The sequence below is a fragment of the Protopterus annectens genome, chromosome 12.part0, assembly GCF_019279795.1.
Source record: "Protopterus annectens isolate FY-2018-M chromosome 12.part0, PAN1.0, whole genome shotgun sequence".
In the NCBI taxonomy this organism is placed as follows: domain Eukaryota; kingdom Metazoa; phylum Chordata; order Ceratodontiformes; family Protopteridae; genus Protopterus; species Protopterus annectens.
Window position 1 is genome coordinate 1,151,902,625 of NC_056746.1, and position 21,410 is coordinate 1,151,924,034.

Below are 21,410 nucleotides of genomic sequence, written 5' to 3' on the forward strand. Positions count from 1 at the left end.
AGTTTCTTCCTGTAGGCTTGCATTTGTTGAAGAAGATGAGGCACCTTTGCAGTTCTGTCTGAGATGGTGCCGCAGGCCACTGTTGAGACCCATTCTCAGTCCAACATGCCATCGGGTCTTTCTGCTTTTGCACAGGCCCTTCCATGCAGATAATCGATTGTGTCCAGGGCTGCTCAGTAGGCCTCAGTTTCCGAAGTGCCCTGCTTTCCCAGTGACACTCCTTTGCGGCTTCGGCCTACACCAGTTCATCTTTCTTCCAGAGAGACAGGCATGAGGATTTCAGACATCCCTAGGCCCAAGGCCAAAGCGACTCCTAAGAAAAGTACTGCTGCAGGCCCTTCACCTATGCCTTCCAGTTCCCTTTATGAGGGATACCAACAGGGCTTAGACTAGCTGAAGACCTGATCTCCATAGTTAGGTCTAGAAAAGCACCTGGGGATGCCTCCCCAAGTAAAGGGAAAAGGGATCCTACTTTTGAAGCTTTCCCAGACCCTTTTGAATATGATGAAGATTCAGACCTAGAGGGGTTTGTCTCTGAAGAAGGACTCCCTCACTTCACTTGAGGATTCAGATTCCAAGGAGAACCTGGCCTCAGCCTCCCTCACAGGGGATATCACCTTTGGAGCAAACTCTCCATGCTATGAGGGAACATTTTCAGTGGGAAATACAGGACTACCCTCAGTCAAAAGATAAATAGAGAGTTCCTAGATCTGCTACAGCACAAACCTCTTGCTATCCCACCCATTTTAGAGGTGGCCGAGTACGTCTTCCAGGTTTCCTCCTTGAATTCTGACACTCTTCCCCAGACCCTCTTAAACTAAACAGGTTCTATAGGGTGTAGGATTCCCATAAATACTTTTCAGAAATCCATCTACTGATCAGAGTTGGTCACTCCTGGACCTAGAGGTGCTAGAGCCAGACAGTTTCTCTAGAAACCTTTTACCTACAGATAGAGAGCAGGGCCCTTGATAGAGTTGGGAAAAAGGTATATACATCACTCACCCTTACTGTGAGGGCTCTCAACTGTCAATTTCCCATGATTAAATATCAGCAAAACATTCTGGATCAGCTCAAATAAAATGTCTCCTCATTAGAGGATACAAACCTTTCTAAAGAACTTTTGGATCTCTACCACTCCATTTCTCGGCTAGGCATTCCTTGCAATGTGGCTATGGTGCTGTGGAAGCTTCTAGCCAGGCAGCTGCCACAGGCTCAGTTATTAGAAGGCATGTGTGGCTTAGGGAACAATCTCTTCCTGACCATGTTAAGTCTTATCTTCTTGATGCTCTCCTCTTTTAATCAAAAGCTGAGGCTGTTCTAAAAGATGGAAGACAGTTAAGCCTATGCAGACTGTGAAAGAGTTCAAGTTCAGCCTCCTAGGTTTTGCAGGAACATCCCTACTATACACTCGTCCTTCCTTTCCCTACCTAAAGGCAGACAGAGGAAACCGCAGTGGGAAAGGATTCGTAGGCAGCAGCAACAGCTGCAGAGACCCAAACAGTGACCTCAGAAACTTCCAGGCAAGGGGATTTCTACACCCCAGGCTTCTGCCAGAGAGCAACAGTGACTTACCCCCCCCCCCCCACAAGACTAGAAGGAAGGCTGACCCTGTTCAAACAAAACTGAACTTGTATCACTTCAGACAAGTGTGTTCTATACATTCATTCAAATGATTACAAACTCACTTTCAAAGAGCCTTTAAAACACTCGGGCTATTCGTATATTCTTCAGAATAAAAAAAAAAAGCAGAGGCCCTTTCCCAAATCCAGATTGTGTATTTTCTGGAATCAGTGGAACCTGTTCCAGAACAGCAAAAAGGTAAAGGTTTCTACTTCAGGTTATTCTGGTTCCCAAAAAAGAAGGCTCTTGATGTCCTATCTTAGACCTGTCCATCCTCAGTGTCTCCTGGTTCCAAAATTCAAACTGTTGACTCTTCAAAAACTCTTACCCATGATAGCCCCACTGGTCTTTATGATTTATCTGGATTTAAAGTTGCCTACCTACACAACCCAATTCAGAAATCACGCAGAAGCTTTCTTTGCTTCAGAGCAGGATCCAGTCATTATCAATTTTCTGCAGTGCCCTTTGGCTTGTCTACTGCTGCAGGAGTCTTCACTAAGTGCTTACCCCCAGCATTTGCCTTCTGCAGGACCAGCAGGGTCCAAGTATAGCCATACCTGGGTGATTGCCTGATACAGGCCACAAATCTATCAATGCTTCTTAAGGATCTGAAGTTTACCCCATACCTCCTGTCCTCCCTGTGCTTCACAACAAATATACAAAAATCCAACACTGTTGCAACCAACAGGATAGTTTTCCTGGAGGTGCTCCTGGACTTTTCACTTCATAAAGCCTTCCTTTCCCAAGACAAGGTCTCATTTTTGATCCAATACTTTCAAACCATCCAGCTGAAACAGTGCATCTCAGCCAGAGAGTTTATTTGATCACAGGGATGCATGACATTTTGCATCCCCATGGTTCTCCTGGCAAGGCTGCTCATGAGGAAACTACAGTGGTACCTCAAAAATATATGGTGACAGCACTCACAGTCCCTAGTGGCTGGGATACAGCTGATCCCTTGTCTCAAAGAAGAGTTTGTATGGTGGGTACAAGATTGTGCCCAAAATCAGGGCCTTCCATTCAGATTCACTCCCTGAGGCCAAACTCTCACCACAGATGCCTCAGAGACTGCCTGGAGAGCTCACTTTCAACACCTCCAGTCCCAAGGAAAGTGTGAGGCTCTGTTCAAGGACAGGCAAATAAAATGGAAAGAACTTACGGCAGTGCAAAAAGGACACCTTATAGCTTTCAAAGAAAAATAGGAACCAGGGGTCCTGCTGGTCAAAACATACAACACCACAGTCATGTGCTACATAAACAGGCAGGATGGCACCCACTCTTACCCTCTGTGCCACCTAGTGATCCAAGTTTGGGAAACTGTTCCCTCTCTGATGTGGCACCTCCTGGCACAATACCTTCCAGGGACTCAAAGTACTCTAGCAGATTACCTCTGCAGAAATTTGATGAACCCCCACAAATGGCATCTACATTTGGAAATACCTCTTTGCCACCAAGGAAAATGCTCAATTGAAAAGATTCTGTTCCAGGATCTAACAGACATCAACCTGGATAACATATGCCAACTTCTTCCCTTGGACTCATCTCTTCATTTATGCCTTCCCTCCATTACCCCTACTACCTTGAATGCTGCTAAGGATAAGGGAGGTGGGAGGTCCTGGGTGTAATACTGATAGCCCCAGACTGGCCCAGACAGCACTGGTATCCTCTACTTCTCAAACTAACCAAACAGTGTCTATGGCTACTGCCTCAGAGAGTCGACCTTCTCTCTCAGGACAAGAGAAGAATGGTGCACCCCAGTCTGCAGATGCTCAGCCTTTCAGCTTGGATAATTCCACAGCTTCCAGGAACTAGCTTAATCTAAGCAAACAGGTTCAGGACATTCTCAAGGAATCCAGAAGGCCTAGCACTAAGAAATCATACTCTGCTAATTGGAAAAGATTTTCCATCTGGTGCCAGCAACAGCACCACAATTCTGATTCAGCCCAGATTGCTACCGTTCCAGATTACCTGGCTAGTCTGGTTGATAAAAGGCCTTTCCTACTCCTCCATTAAAATTCATGCATCTGCTATTTCGGCCCACATACCTCCCTTTCCTCCTGTTTTTTCACATCCCCTGTAAAGACAATTTCTTAGGGGAGTCATCCACACCAGACCACCCAGGAGGTTACCTTCCCGTCCATGGAACCTTAACATTGATCTGAAAAATTGATATTGTTGCCTTTCGAACCAGCAACATCTGCCCCACTGAAGGTTCTAACTTAGTAAAGTGGCCTGCTGCTGGCTATCACCTCAGCCAGAAGGGTCTCTGAACTGCAGGTTGTCATGGTAGTGGAACCATTTTTCTACCCAGACAGGATTTCCCTCAAAACTAACCCTTCCTTCATGTTCAAGGTAGTCACTCGACAGTTCTCTGAATCAAGTTGTTCACTTGCCCACAATTTTTCCCATCCCCCCAAACAAGGGGGAATAATTAGTTATTCCTTGGATTTGCATAGGCAGCTCTGCTACTGTCTTGACAGAATAAGAGTCTTGAGCAAATCAGATCAGCTCTTTGTGACATTTGCCCCGTGGCTCTGGGGGAAAGCCAGCTTCTAAACAGACCATCTCAAAAATGGGTCTCCCACTGAATCTGTGGTTTGTTACAGCCATCATGGCAACAAATCACCTGAGGCAGTCAGGTCACACTCCACTAGAACTACTGCAACCTCTGCTGCCTTCTTGAAAGGAGTCTGTACTAAGGACATCCTGAATCTGCCACCTGGTCATCTGTGCATACCTTCACCAAACATTACCACTTTGCAGCCCTTTCTAGGTCCAGAGCAGGATTCGCCACTCCCATCTTGCATGGCATCCTGTCCTCTCCCTAATCTCCTTCCTCCCTGTCTTCAGCTTTGGGAATCTTCCCACAAGTCAGGACTGCAACAGTGAAACACGAAAGAACATAGTGCAGTTGTGTGCACTTACCATAAAAGTAGATGTTTAAGTGTATTCACTGTTGCAGTCTTCTTCCCCACCCTCCTTACCTCTTAGCCTACTAGCTAGTCTACTTATAACCTCTTTTTAGCCAACGAGAACCCCTCTTGGCCTCTTTCCTGTAGGGTTTCTCTTCCTCAGTTCACTACTGCTCACTTGGGGCTGTTTTCTGGTAGCGGACAAGAAAAAACTGATTTCATGACATAGGCTGGCTTCCTATATACCCAAGCATACTGATGTCAGGGCGTCCACTAGCCTTAGGAGGAGGAAAGAATTTTCTCTGGTAGTCGGGATGGCCAAGGGCTTTTACGGCAGGAAATAACACAAGTCAGGACTGCAACAGTGAATACATTCGAGCATCTGCATTTATGGTAAGTGTACACAACTGTACTTTTAGAATAGGTAATGTCTGAAGGGTCAGCTGTCAAAATTTGTCCAACTGCTGCTGTGTGTGTGGGGGAGATGCTCTTTCATTTTTTATGTGCTGTAAGTTCCAAGTTGATGGTGTTAAGAAAATCTATTCAGCTTTTTTGTTGAGTGTTTTCACTGAAGAAAAAAAAGTCATGAAAATGTGATATGGGCTCAAATGGAGATGATAAGCAACTACATAAGTGATCAGCCTGGCAGACATTACTGTGGGCATGTATGTTAAAAGATGGAAATATACATGCAAAAGAACAGTCGTGCTTAACAGGTGGGGAGTAATAACTTTTTATCATAATGGCTACTCTTGTTAGTATTATCAGTGAATATAAATGTTCTTTATGGGTATAGACAAAAAGCAGAGTATTGATTTATGTTAAGAACTGTAGGGTGCAGTATTCTTAGAATTAAGCCAACACAGGAAAGGAGAAAGATTCCGACAAAAGAAATGGCTGCAATTAGGTATGCAGACAATAGGCAAGAAGGGACTGGAACTTATTGGAGAAAAACGACAAAAGAACCAAGGTATTGGGAGCAAATAGAGTGGGAAGGGTAATAGAAAGGGAAGAGGGCAAGAATTTATTTGGACTGGAGGCTAGAGATTGCCCTCTTACTCAAGGATTGGTAGCGGAGGATAGGCAAAGAGAAAGAAATAGCGGTATCTTAAGTGAAAGACCAGCACTGGTAGAGTTTTTAGAAGAATCTAGAACTGAAACTGCTGCTAAAAGACTAATTTGTAGAACGTGCAAAATATTGCATAACTATAAGAATCAGTCAGCGAAGGTCAGAAAGGATTGGGAAGAGAGATTGGACAAGAAATTCACACAGAAACAGTGGGGGAAATATGTTTGTCTCCCAAATATGCAACAAGTCTAGAAGATTAGGATCTTTGCTTGGAAGTGTTTGCATAGGTATTTTATACCCCAAGTAGACTCTAGAGAAGTTTTCCTCAAGTAGATAGCAAATGTTGGAGGTGTGATGGGGAAGAAAAAGATAATTGGGAACATATTTTCTGGGAGTTTAATGAGTTGGCAGACTTTAAAGATTCCCTGCAGACTACTCTGTCAGAGATGCAGAGTGAACAAATTGGTATAACTAAGGAAATTATTTTTTGAGGTATGGTACAGAATTGGAATTGCCTAGACATAGTAAGGCCTTGCTGAGTTTAATTATGGTGGCTTCGAGATTGTATCGTGAATCCATATACACACACACACACACACACATATATATATATATATATATATATATATATATATATATATATATATATATATATATATATAAATGTATATGTGTGTGTGTATATGGGTCGACCTGAGAAGACTGACAAACCAAAAGACTGAAAATTAAAAATGCTGAATGATAGAATTTGCCCCTTCTCCACTGTTAAATGATCTTGGGGTTGGTATATATATATATATATATATATATATATATATATGTATATACATATATATACTATACATATATATACATATATATATATATATATATATATATATATATATATATGTGTGTATGTGTGTGTGTGTGTGTGTGTGTGTGTGTGTGTGTGTACTTAAGTGTTCTCCCTTTTTTGTCTTACCGTGCCAGGTGAAATGTTTGGTATTACTGGTCTTATTGCTTATATTATTGTCTTGCGTAGTTGCTTTTTGCTGTGGTTGTTGCTGTTTGTGGTTCTCGTGAGGTAATGTCTGACAAGGCCTCTGGATTTTCTCCCCACAGGACCCCTCAATTTGTGTATGCTGCTTAGCAGTTGATCATTTAGACATCAAGTATAATTCCTGTTCATCCTTCAGAGCCAGGGCTATTTTTAGACAGAAGAAACTGACTTGTCCTGAAGGGTATATTCCCTGCCCATGCTGGAGATTTGACTGCTTATATTTCTGATTTTGCCTCTCCTCCTGCGTAGAAGCCAGAAAAGTTAAGCTAAAGAGAGAGAGAGAAGTAAAGAGAGAGAAAAAGAAAAGTCCCATGACATATCTCCAGGTCTGACAGGCCCAGCTCCAAAGACCTTGAGATGCTCGGATCTTTCTATGAGGGTTTAGCCCAGGATACATTCCCCATCTCCATCTTGTCATTTCTTTCTCTGGAGCCAGTCAGTCCTTGGCTGCAGTCTCCAATTCTACAGGATACACCCAGTCATCAGTCCTCCAGACCACCTTCTGTGGCATTTTCCTTCAGGTACTTTCAGTCGTCAAGGAGTCTCTCTAAAGATGACATTGATAGGATGACACAGAAGCTTCTATGTCATAGATCCAGATGGGGATCCTCCTTGCACCTAACCCACCAGAGGGTTCCAGACCTGACCCCAGTGATTCCAGTACTGATCTCTCCTGTGATCTGGTCTTCAGATCTGGTGCCCAGGGTAAAGTTTTATTGTGAGTGTTGAGAGCTTGTTCATCTTCAACTCTGCTGGTTTCCCCCACTTGACTCTACTCTGGTTCTGTTGGATTTGGAAGGGTGTTGGGGCCCAAAATGTTGGGACTGAGGTCCAGTGGTTTGGAGTAGACTCCTAGGTTTTTGGAGTTATCCCTACCCTTAAGTGCTTTGGACCTGGACAGCTTGGCTCCAGTGTCTTTTTCATCCATTGGCACTGATTTCGGCTTCAGCTTTCAAGGCCTTTGAAAGGGTTATTTCCAAGTTAAGAGAGAAGGTGTCTTGTACTTGCTCTGTTCCATTTCAACCTCCCTTGGATCCGGATGTCCATGTTTCTCCTCATCCTACCAGACAGGGATAGCCAGCCTCCTTAAGCCTTGAGGGCTATCACTTGGCAAGTTCTCCCTGTGATTCTAAGCCTTTTCTGGTGCCTCCCACCTGGGAAGAATACAGAAAACAGACTTGCAAAAGGAGGCATCTTGACTGTTCCAAGAGTCTGTCAGTGACGATGCCAATTTTGAGGAAGGGGAGGGTACTCCAAGGTCTTCTCTGGAAGACGTGTCCTTTGGAGACTACCTTGAATTTATGAAGAAGAGAGGGGGGTTGGTCCACCACAACTCCCTCCCTAGAGGGATCAGTACTCCTTGAGGCTTTTTGGGCTGGCTCATCTTCCTCTTGTATGGTCCCACCCACTGACAAGTTCATTAATGTGGTCTCTCAGTGGACCTGGAAGGAACCCAGTATGGTGGCGACTATTGCAGGAAACCTGATAAAATACTTTTAGTGTGGAGGAACAGGTCCCATTGGAACAAGGGTCCCCTGGTAGATGCCATGGTGGTTATGGCAGCCACTTAAAAAGGAGCTGTCCAAACAGACCACTTCTGTCTACCCCGTTAACAGGGAGTCCAGGGTGCTGTGGAGATTTGGGAAATGGACTTGCATTTCAGCTACGTTTACTCAGGACCATCTTGGACCTCAGTCACCTAATTCAGTTTATAAAACAGTCAAAATTCCAGATAGTCATGGTTCAGTCCATTCTACCTATCTTGAGGAAGTATGACTGAACATGCTTGATGATAGATCTTCAGGCTGCACACAGCCATATCAAAATAGTGAGGATGTCCAGAAGATTTCTGAATGTCTGTCTGGGAGCCAGTCATTTTCATTTCACAGCACTGCCCTTTGGTCTCACCACAGCCCCCAAGGTATTCACCAAATGCATAACAGTAGTTAAAATGTATATACGGCTGCAAGGTTCAGGTGTTTCCCTATTGGACGACTGGTTCCTCACTGCAGCCATCGGAGATCTGCTTATTCACTGCAGGGACTTGTTGTTCCAGCTAGTTCCATACCTGGGGATCACAATAAATCTAACCAAAAGCCAGTTGACACTGTCACTGACAGTAAATTTCATAGGGGCCACCTGGCTATAACTTTGCAAATTGCCAAGAGGTCTGTCACCTAGCTTCCTAGAGACCTATGTTCAAATCCTCCAGCAAGACTGATTCTCCATTTATTAGGTTCAATGGCTGCTTCAATCATATTGGTACCTCGAGAGATTTTACATGAATCCTGCAGTGGATTTTGTCTTTCCAGTGGTTGATGCATTTACCTCTTCAATTTCCTGTACATCTCACTGCAGTATGCAGGAGCCATATTCTTTGGTGGTTGACCTCTCCAGTAGTCACATGAGCTCGACCTTTCACCCTCCTACCTCCAACAGTCACTTTGACCATGGACTCCTCCCTTCTGGTTGGGGGGGGGGGGGTGACATTACAAAGGAAAAATGGTTCATGGCACATAGTCAGTGACAGAGGCCAGACTTCACATCAGTGTCTTAGAGATAAGGACAGCCCTCCTAGCATTGCAGGCATTCCAGGACTCCCTTCCCATGGGTGTGATATCCATTCAGATGGATAGTATAGCAGAGGTCTGGTATGTCAATGTGCAAGGGGGAACCAGTTCATATCCTTTATGCTAGGAAGCCATGAGGGTGTGGCAGTGAGCAATGTCTTCTCGACACTTTCTGGTGGCAGCGCACTTCCCAAGGAATTTAAATGTCTTGGCGGACAGACTTGAGCAGATCTGTTTTTTTGCCTCTTGAGTGGTCCCTCAATCAGTCAATAGTATGTCCCTCAGAGGGACAGTCACAGAGGGATGCTGTAGTCCACAATTGGCCCCCAGGTCTCCTATAGACATTTCCATCCTTTCCTCTTGTAACCAAATTCATACAGAAACCCAGAAGTGCAAGGCAACAGTTATTCTCATTGCCTCTTTCTAGCCCCTGCAGGTATGGTTCCCCTTCCCCTGTCCGCATCTAAAATACCTTCCTTTGGATGCTGGATCCTCTTCAAGCCCTTCCAGCTCATCCCTCCAGACAGTGTCACTGAGACATAAAATCCCTGAACTTAACAGCATGGATATTCCCAGTTCCAGTGATGACCAGGGATGCCAGGCTTTCTGTTTCAGTTCAGATTCTGTCTTTGTCACAGAAGTCTAACACTAGGAAGGTTTACAAAAGAAAATGGAAAAGGTTTGTTATTTGAGCTTCCTTCAAGGCTTAGCAGACCCCTTTCTGCACCTTTACCATATATCTTAGATTTCATGGCAGGTCTGTTTTAGGAAGGTGCTAGTTTCTCAATAATCAAGATACAGGTAGCAGGTATATCCAATTTTCATGTTGGCGAAAACCAAACCTCTCTTGCTTCTTTAAAAAGTTCTAAAGCTTTTTTGAGATGAGCTTTCCTTCTAAGATTTCCAATAAGAGATCTGGTTCTGTTATGGGATTTACTGTAATGCTTCATACCTTAACCAGGTCCTTCTAAACCAGCAGCCACTAAAGAAGTGAGATATCTGTCTTGGAAAACAATTTTCCTAATTGCCATCACATCAATTAGGAGAATCTGAGTTATAAGCTTTATCCTGCAGACCTTCCTACTTGATATTTTGTAAGGATTGGGGATTACTGTAGACCAATCTATGTTTTCTTCCTAGAGTGGTCCCTGAAGCAATCTTAACCAGAAAATTAACGTACTCTTTTTCCATCCAAATTTCTCAGTCAAAGGGGAATATATTGTATATCTGATCAATGTCCACTATCATCTGAAATTTTACTTTATTGCACGAAAGATGTTGGTAAACAGAGCAGAGTTTTCTTTCCTGTTCAAGGACAAGTTTGGGCCAAAGAATTTCCAAAGTGACTTTATCCAAGTGGCAATTTGACTTCATTGCTTTTATTTATAAGGAAATGGGCTTGGTATTACCACACAGACCTAAGGCTCATTGTCAGGGCAGTGGCATCCTCCGCTGCTTACTTTACTAGAGGTCTGACAGGTGAGATTTGTGCTGGGCTACTTGATTCACTGTCCACACTTTTGTTTCTCATAACAAGGTGTATGTGCAGTCTAGACCCCATGCATCGTTTGGCTCCAACATCCTTCCATTAGACCACTTAGGGCTATTTGTAGCTAGGGAGTCTGTCCCATCAATTCAGTTGGTTGGAAAAGATGATATGAAATACAAACGTTGCGTACATACCATAATGCGATATCACTGTTGTCCTGTTCTGTACATCTCAACATTCCCTCCCTCTACCCCGCTTCCTAAATTGTCATATACTGGCCCTTGTCTAATTGATTGGACCTGACCAGGCCTTATTTGTTCAGCACAAAGCTGCTTCCTCGCCATTTTTTCTCTTTTAGTATCTTATCCCAAGTTTTTTTGGCAGATGTTAGGTGAAGGGTTTAGTATAAGTGAACAAACTCGATTTGAGGTATTGTAGGGACAGGAGGAGATTATGGGTAAAAGAGGAAACCTGAGCCTTGGATCCAAGAGCTTAAGAAATCACCAAGGTCCAATCTGATCCAATAACCCATCTCCTGAGCTGGACAGAATAAGGCAAGTTGGGTTTAGCATTATGGTAAGTTCATAACTTTCATTTAGCTTTACTTGCATATACTAATTTGTATGTGATAAATCCAGAAGAGTACAGTCAGTGTTGTGGGATATTTTCAGTCAATTCCAGGTCTTCTTGGGATAGAAAATAAATGAAGATAAAATTATATTGTATATAGACTGTAGAGGTAAACTGTGTACTACACGATAATTGATTCAGCAAAACCCATGTTTGAGTTTGTGATAAGATGAAATATTTGGGTATTAGGATTAAAAATAACAGCCTGCATTTAAATTGGAATCTGTGTGCTGAGAGACAGCCTTACAAGACTATCTGCAAATATATAGAGCTGAGTATATTTTTCTGTATTATTCTGTATTATAGAGCTAAAATTGTTGCTTAGATATCTGTTGTTTTACTGTTCTGCAAATATACAGATATCAGTATATATTTTTTGGCTTTATAATTTGCACTGTGATTCCTCACATCTCTGTTGAAACTGTCTTCCCCACCCCCCCTCCCTGTTCTTGGTTGTAGTTTAAATTTGGTGGCTTTTGCAGTGCCCGCTCCAGTGTAGATTTGATCTAGGACACTCCCCCAGTCCCATCTCTTTACCGCATTCTACATAATAAACCCTTTCTGCATTTGCTTTTAGTCCTTTTTAATTTAATTACATTTTTTCAAACTGTGTGTGGACTAATATTGCTACATACTCAAGTGTACCAGCTTAGGTGAAGGGTTTGGTATAAGTGAACAAACTCGATTTGAGGTATTGTAGGGACAGGAGTGGATTATGGGTAAAAGAGGAACCTGAGCCTTGGATCCAAGAGCTTAAGAAATCACCAAGGTCCAATCTGATCCAATAACCCATCTTCTGATCCAATAACCCATCTCCTGAGCTGGACAGAATAAGGCAAGCTGGGTTTAGCATTATGGTAAGTTCACAACTTTCATTTAGCTTTATTTGCAGATACTAATGCATGTTTCAGTTCATGATAAGATGAAATATTTGGGTGTTAGGATTAAAAAATTTGGGTGTTGGGATTAAAAATAACAGCCTGCATTTAAATTGGAATCTGTGTGCTGAGAGACATCTGCAAATATATACAGCTGAGTATATTTTTCTGTATTATAGAGCTAAATTGTTGCTTAGATATCTGTTGTCTTGCTGTTCTGCAAATATACCGAGATCAGTATATATTTTTTTGGTTTTATAATTTGCACTGTGATTCCTCACATCTCTGTTGAAGCTGTCTTCCCCACCCCCTCCCTGTTCTTAGTTGTAGTTTAAATTTGGTGGCTTTTGCAGTGCCCGCTCCACTGTAGATTTGATCTAGGACACTCCCCCAGTCCCATCTGTTTACCGCATTCTACTTAATAAACCCTTTCTGCACTTGCTTTTAGTCCTTTTTAATTTAATTACATTTTTTCAAACTGTGTGTGGACTAATATTACTACATACTCAAGTGTGCCAGCTTGCACTGCATGAGAATTGTTTTTACTACTGTTTTTGCTACTTTTCTGAAAAAAAAAATGTAAGCCTGTTTCCTACCTTTCCTGTAATTAGTGTTCCAGATACAGATTTTCTGTATCCAGGACTGTTTGTAAGCTTCTGAGCCCCCCAAGCCTTTCTGTGTTGGAGGTAAGCCTTCTAGCTTATCAGCGGGAGTGGTAAGCATTAGGTAACCTGTCTACCACATAAGGAGTGGCTCTGGCCCAGAATTTGTAGTTATTGGCCGTTTGGGCGGTCTTCCATCTCTCTCAACTTTCTGATTTGAAGGCCTGCATTTGCACTTGTTTCTGTCCTGCAACTCCTGGGCCCATCTCATTTGCTCACTCAAAAAAAAAAATTTTATCTGCTTTTACTGTATTTGTTTTTCTTCCTACTTTATTTTGCTTTTGCGTCATCTTAAAAGTACTCAATTGTATTTATTACTGCTTGGTGTAACTCATTCTAAGCCTTTTAGTTTAAGCACTTGGGCTTCAGACCAGTTGTTTTACATTAAGAAGGTTTGTGGTCTGCACTGTAGTGGCAGAACAGGCAGCTTACATCCTTCTAAGTTGGGAACTGCTGATTGAGGGCTCAGTGTCTGTTATTCTAAAAGTGTATTAATTCTGGTTTAAGCACTTGGGCTTCAGGCCAGTTATTTTACATTAAGAGGGTTTGTGGTCTGCACTCTTGTGGGAGGAGAGGCTTGATTCTGCCCTTCTGAGCTGGGAATTTCTGGTTAAAGGCTTATAGTGCCTGCATATTTGAACTGCTTCTTACTGAAATTGGTACACCTTGTTTGCTGTAGCATAGACTAGATCCAGGCCTGCTGAATCTAGCTTTGTTTGTATAACTTGAGCACTAATCCAGGCATTCTTTAAAGTAGTCAATTGTATTTATTACTGCTTGGTAGTAACTTGATTAAAGTGTAGCTATCATTCTAAGTCTTTTGGATTAAGCACTTGGGCTTCAGACCAGTTGTTTTACATTAGGAAGGTTTGTGGCCTGCACTGTGGTGGCAGGACAGATAGCTTACATCCCTCTAAGTTGGGAACTGCTGATTGAGGGCTCAGTGTCTGTTATTCTAAAAGTGTATTAGTTCTGGTTTAAGCACTTGGGCTTCAGGCCAGTTATTTTACATTAAGAAGGTTCGTGGTCTGCACTCTTGTGGGAGGAGAGGCTGGACTCTGCCCTTCTGAGCTGGGAATTTCTGGTTAAAGGCTTATAGTGCCTGCATATTTGAACGGTTTCTTACTGAAATTGGTACACCTTGTTTACTGTAGCATAGACTAGATCCAGGCCTGCTGAATCTAGCTTTGCTTGTATGCTTGTTGTTTGCTTGTTATTTCCCTGAAACGCTAATTCCACCTAAAACGTGGCTTTTCAGCGCTTCTGTGGATCCCTAGTGATATCTGCATTGCTTACTGTACTTATTTCCTTGTTTCACTTGAAAGAAAGTTACTGTTTGTCGTTTTTGCATTTAAGTTACCTGTAACACATTGCATTTAAGTTACCTGGCACTTGCTCACTAAAGCAATTATAAGTCAGCACTAAAAAATTAAAAGCACTACACCCTCACAAACTCCCCTTGAGTACCTTGTTCCCCATTGGCCCTTTTTTTCGGTTATAAAGAAATTCCCAATACTATTCTAGCATGTCCAAAAGTCAGTTGTCAATCTCCTCTCTGGTCCATCTGGTGAATCTGGGAATCTTGAGGCAATGTTACAACTGTCTCATGTACACAGACAACCCTCTCCTCCTCCCAACAAATTCCAACACATGTGAGAGATGCAACCATATAGCCAAACTGGAGGCTAAGCTCTCTCAACTCAGTATTGGCGTAACCAGTCAGGAGGAGAAGGAAACCACACTCACTACAATTCCAGTCTCACATAGACCTACCACGACAGCAAACCAAACACATAAACACACAAAAACATACTCGGAGGCTCTAAATAAAAATCTGCCTAAGCAGCAGAGACCTCCAAAGCAGACACCCAAGCAACCGCTACCCCAAAACAACACACGTGCAACACCATAGCTCACAAAGCCAGTGTGCCGAACAGTCACAGCCCTTAAGGCTAAACAACACACCTGATACACTTGTAATAGGTGACTCTATTGTCAGGCACACTGACGTCCCGCTCACCAGGCTGAACAAGGAGAAGGTCACAGTGAGCTGCCTGTCGGGCGCTAGGATCTGCCACATAACACAAGCACTCAGATCACTCTAAGGCAAGTACAAATATGACTCAGTCATTGTCCATGCTGGTGTGAATGACCTGAGATGTACCTCCCTGGACTACATGAAAAGAGACATAGAGGAGCTCTCTGAGCATGTAGCCCAGGCCGGTATGACCCTGACCTTGAGTAGCATCTTACCCTCACCAAGAATGATGCCACAATATGAAGACAAGATGATCAATTTCAACAATTGGCTTAAGTATTGGTGTCATTCAAAGGGGATCCAATGCCTGTCAGCCTGGGATGACATGCTCGACAAGCCACGATGCTTCGCTAGGGACGGCTTGCACCTGTCAACCCTGGGCTTGTGGATATTGGCAAAGGCTCGTGCTACCCCCATAGTGCCTTTTTTAGGCAAGGCTCAAAAGACAAACCCACCTCCATAGGTATCACAAGGGATAAGAAACCAAGAGTAATGCTACTCAATGCCAGAAGTCTAAACCTCAAGATGCACGCACTCGAAACTCTCCTTAACATGGAGAACATTGATATCTGTGCAGTAACAGAAACCTGGTTCAAGGCTCCCAAGAGCACCCCAGCACTACCAGGTTATACCTCATACCATGCTTTTCGGCCCCAAAACTTGGACCGAACCACAAAAGGATGGGGAGTATCAATATTTGTCAAAGATACCCACACCTCCAGGTTGGTGGCACAGCACGAAGCATCAGAGACTATCCATGTGCAACTAACAGTGGGTAAAACTGCCTTCCAGTTTATAGCCTGCTACAGACCACCCTCCCAAACCCAGGAACCCCACTTGGTCTTCCTGAGAACACTGGAAAATATGAAGGTCTCTCCAAACACCATTATATTGGGCGACTTCAACTACCCAAACATAGACTGTGAGCATTACTCTAGCTCCAACACCCTAGCCCAAAGGTTCCTAGAATTTATAAACTCAAATGCTATGGAACACCTTGTTACCACTCCCACAAGAGGGGAAAACATACTGGACCTGATCATCACCAACATGGGGTCTCTATGCTCCAGACCAGAAGTGTATCCCTCACTGGTAAGATCAGACCATAAACTGATCTCACTGGATATTCACATCCTGACCCCACCCCCTGCCCAGAAAACCACAGTGAAAAACTTCTCTAAAGCAAATTTCACACTCCTCAAAACCGAGGTGGAATCCTTCAACGCCCCCGGGCCTGTGGAAAATACGGCCCAGACCGCAGAATCCTTTATAAACGCTTTCTATGAACACCTTCAGGAATGCATGGATCATGCAATCCCAGATAAATCCAAGACCCAATCCTCCAAAGGCAGACGTCCTGTCTGGTGGACCCCAGCCATAAACAAACTATACAATAAAAGGAGGAAGCTACTACATGATGGAGCAAAATCCCAAAAAGGGAAGGCATCTCTGAACAGTATTCGCAAAAAACTATGGGCACTCATAAAATCATCTAAGGCCATCTTCGAGAGAAAAATTGCACAGGACACTAAGGATAATCACAAGACTTTCTTTAGTTATGTTAGAAACCTGGGTGGGAATTCCCAGATAAGCTCAGAATTAGTCCAAAATGACAAAAAATACATTGAACCAAGAGACATTGCCAACATCCTAGCTGACAGGTTCAGCGCAACCCCCCCCCCCACTAAAAGGACAAATATCTATCCCAGCAGAGTGCTGCCCCCCTGACATCTCAGATGCTCAGGTAAGAGCTAAACCCAAACATAAAACTACTGTTCAATCTCAGCCTTACTACAGGATATGTACCCAAAGAGTGGCGTACAGCAACAGTGGTCCCTCTCCACAAAGGTGGTGCCTCAACGGATCCTGGAAACTATCGCCCCATAAGCCTGACTAACTTGGTCTGCAAAGCTATGGAAAGGATCATCATGGACCTCATAAATAAAGATATTGGGGACCTACAGACACTGGATCCTACCCAGTTCGGCTTTGTTAATGGCAGATCCTGCCTCTTAAACCTGGTCGATTTCTTTGAAACAGTCACCAAGGCCATTGACGAGGGGAAGGTGGTCCATACAGCCTTCCTGGACCTCGCAAAAGCCTTCGATACAATACCCCACTCAGGCATTATAGATAAGCTCACCAGCTTAAATGTAAACCCCTATGTCACTAGATGGGTTGCAAACTGGCTCAAGGACAGAACTCACATGGTTAGAATTGCTGGAGCCATGTCAGACTCCAAACCAGTTACAAGTGGCGTCCCACAAGGCTCAGTCCTGGGACCTCTCTTGTTCGGTATATCTTTCTCGGAGGTACAGGCCAACATGGAAGGACTGTGGCTGACCAAGTTCGCAGATGACTGCAAACTGGGTGCCATAATCGACTCTCCAGCCGACACAAGCATCCTCCAAAAGGGACTCATAGAAACAGACAACTGGTGCCAGACCCATGGCCTCAAGCTAAATGCCAAAAAGTGTATAGTCATCCCCTTTGGCAAAAACAAAGTGCCCACAAATTACCACATAGGTGGTAATCCATTATGTACAGAAGAAGTAATTAGGGACCTGGGGACCCAAGTTGATAGCAATATCTCATTTGACAACCACGTGGCCAAAGTGGTTAGAAAAACATTTTATATAGCCCACCTAATCATGAAGGGATTCACATCTAGATCAGGGGAGGTCATCGTGCCTCTTTACTCATCCCTCCACAGGCCCATAATTGAGTACAATGCCCCTTTTTGGATGTACCTTACCAGACACCTGCAGCAACTGGAAAGACCCCAGAAGTACCTCACCAAGAGGATCAAAGGGCTCAAACAGATGCCATATGCTGCCCGGTTAAAGAAACTCCAGCTCTACTCAGTGGCATACCACCTGCTCAGAGGAGATCTGTGCCTGACGTATAAAGCCATGTCCAACCCGGAATTAATGGACATGCTGCACCTCAGAAAATCCAAATCCCATCAAGCTACGCGCTCGAGAGACTTGAATCTCAGCACTGAAATAAATAGGACATGCTGGAGGGACAGATTCATAACCCATAGGCTCCCTTCATTCTGGAATAAAATCCCAGTCCAGGTTAGGCAGTGTCCCTCATTGACTCTCTTCAAGAGGAATCTTGATGAGTGGATGGGAGATCGTAGGTTTACCCCGGGTATCACTTCTGTGTCACTGTTAGACAGAGGCACAGTATACTAACCTCAAAAAAGGGCATAGCAAAATCACACTCTGGCTAGGCTTATAAATGCCCTAGGGCAGATAGCCTAGTATGAACCTATGAAAAAGGATTCTGTTATGGATTTCCAGTATGGGTGCACTTTGAGTAACGGCTTAATTTCAGCTCTCCTAGTGCGGAAAAACTCTGAAGAGAGAGCCAGTGAACTCATATTTTTTTTTTGGGGGGGGGGTAAATTAGTAACTGGTTAGTAACTACACTGTTTCGATGCCAGCAAAAAGAAATTCAGAGAACATGAAAGAAAATCAACCACAAAAGGTGAGGAACAAACACTGACTGGAATGAATTCTGCAGCTCTTCAGCAAAAAACAGTGCAAGCTCCAACTTTGGCGCAAGACATGACTTCTAGTAACTTACAGGAAAAAATAAGTCAAATGTATTCAGAGCTGATTAAAATAAACAAAACACTGATGGGGTATGTTGATTCAGTTAACAGGAGGCTGGATAAAAATAGAAGAAACTTTAAACAAGTATTCAAATGAGGTGGTAAAACTGAAAAATCGGAGGTCAAAATGAAGAAAAGGCTACCTGAATGTGAAACTGCTCAAGAAGAGATGTTTCAAAAAAATAATAGAGCACACAGGGAAAACCTGAGATTTTCTGCTGTACTAGAGAAGCTGGAAGAAACAGACTGTGTTAATTTTATGAAGGCCCAAACAACTGGACTGGTATTCCACAGCAGGAGGAGTTAAGTGAAAGGGCACATTCTGTGTATGCTCCAGACCTGGCGATGAGAACGCAACCTAGACCTTTAATAGTAAAGATGCAGTCTTACCAGCAGAAGGAGTTGATTCTGACACAAGTGTGGCTGAAAGACAAAGTACTAAAAGTGAGGGACAGTGTTTGTGAAAAATTACTTCTTTTCTGCCTGGTGTATGGTGAATAAATGTACTCCGCTAATCAGGAAATGTCAAGAAACAGGTGTGAGATTCAAACTGCTGTATCCACCTATCTTCAGAATATTCTTTCCTGGAGGGACAAAACTCATTTTTTAATGCAGAACATGCTGAGGAAATACAAAAGTATGTCCAACAAAAAGTGAGCTGTGACACTAAAGGAGATTCTGCTGCTTTTTATTCAGTTAAGGCCACAGAGAGACTATGCCAGTGAAACCTTTTCCAGTGTTTCAACAGAAAATGATTGAGACAGAAAAAAAGCACAAGAGTTGACTAGAAGAACAAAGAGTACATTGGAAAAGAAGCAAAGACTGTGTTTGGGAGATGAAGATAAACAGGAATAAAACCAATAACTCGGAAGTTGACAAATGTGGGATTATAAGCCATTACATTATATTTGTGAAACATGACGGAACAAAAAAAAATCTGGAAGTATTGGACTTTTTTGACTTTATTAAGCTTGTAGAGGACTCTAAAGCATATGCCCTATTTCATGTCATTGATGTTTGGAGGAACACTTAAAGAGAGGGGAAGAGGAGTTAGCTGTAAGTAAAACAAACTTTTGTTCTTAACAGTAATATTTATATAGAGCATATCTGTATGCTGTAAAGTAAATTGTTCTCCGTTATTTTCAAGTGTATTAAGGATACTAAAGTAAACAGGTGCCCCTGTTTTATTCCTCCTTTTCTCTTTATCCTTGTTCAGTTTTAAGAAATATAGGCACTGCAGTTTAAAAAAAAATCTGTTCAAAAGAGTATGATATAAGAAACAAATATGTTTTTTCTCATTCTTGCATAGGGGAATGACTGGATTAAGGCTCTTGGCTTTGTCTAGTAACAAGTGTTAAGAGAAAGAAAAAAAGAACAGTGAATATAATAAATGTCTTAGCAAATAAATACTTATGGAAGCAACCTTGTATCTGGTTATTACACCTCCATAGAGGTGATCTGATAAAGACCAGTCAAACAAAATGTGTCTTTCTTTTAATCGATTTCTTTCAGTGACTAGGAAGTAATGTTTTCGGAAAGCATTCAAGTGTTTTCTCTCTATGGGAGAGCAATAAAGAGAAGACAAAACCAGACAGCACTTGATAGAAACATTGGCTATACCATGCATCTTACCACGGATAACCAAGCCTGTGACTGTGGCTGTCAGTCTGAGACAGTTGCTCCAATTAGGAAGGTATAACTTCAGTATTTGAATATGTACATAGATTTGTGTGTTAATATTAAGTTAATAGGTTTTTGGGGTGTATTTTTTTTGTTTTGTTTGAGGGCTTTCAATAAAACAAAGTTTTGTAAGATGTGATGTAGGCTGAACTGGCTATGACAAGAAACAACTGTATAAAAAGGTCAAACTGCCACACAGTGTGTGCATGTAACACAAAAGCTGTAACTAGATACTTAAGAAAAAACTGTTACAAAAATTTGACATTACCAGAACATTGATGATCCAGAGAGAAGCTAACTGTAAGAAAATACCACTGTTGATGGTGGGTCTTAATGCAGAGAAAGCATTTGACAGAGTAAGCTGGGAGCAAGGTAATGGAAGCATTTGCATTCTCTGATAAAATTATAAGGTTAATTAGGAGGATATATGAGGGATTAGAGGCAAAAATTACAGTGGGTGAGTTCCTCTATGATAATTTCTGTTTGAGTAGAGAAATCAGGCAGAGGTGTCTTCTTTCTCCTTTATTTGCAGTATATTTAGAACCATTGGCAAAGAAAATAAGAGACTCAGAAAATTAAGGATATATAATTGGTGTTGTAGTCAAGAAAAACTGGCTCTATTTGCAGATATTTTTTACCTAATGAAATCCAGAAGAGAGCATTTCATTGCTGTGGATCATTTTCAGGCAGTTTCATATCTTTACCATGTTCCCCTGATGCTAGGTTGAGCTGCTTGACTTGACTCACGTAAAGTGTTCCGGGCGCTCCCTCCCTGCCACAAAAACCAAAACGAAAACCACCTTACAAACCTGAAGACACCCCTGAAGTTGACTGCTTACCAAGCCTCACATAAAAGCTTTTAGCCTAAAGCAAATGTACATGTATGTTGTTAATACCTATTTTTTCTGAATGCCTAGAGTGATTGTGAACCCCTCTGTGAGAGTTTCAGCAGCCTACCGCAGACTCCTAGCCACTATTCCTCCCCCAGTCTTTTTTCCCTAGGCCTATTTTTATTTTTGATTGGAAGAACCTCTTAGTTAAATCTCCTAGTTGATATTTTCGATGTCCTCTAGGTTGCAATATTCTACCAACTCAATTTTTAACCTGCAAATCCCAAACGTCTTGGACCTTTTTTTACAGTGACTATCTTCAAATCTTTTCTCCCTGCTAAACTCTTAGGCAGTTTTCACTCTTACCA

The 21,410-nt window shown here is 42.6% G+C and overlaps 1 protein-coding gene across 3 annotated transcripts in view; it reads left to right on the forward strand.

Annotated features, from left to right (window-relative positions):
* Positions 1 to 21,410, forward strand: part of WRAP53 (WD repeat containing antisense to TP53) — a gene marked incomplete in the record, with an annotated part of 785,404 nt that overhangs the window by 610,767 nt on the left and 153,227 nt on the right.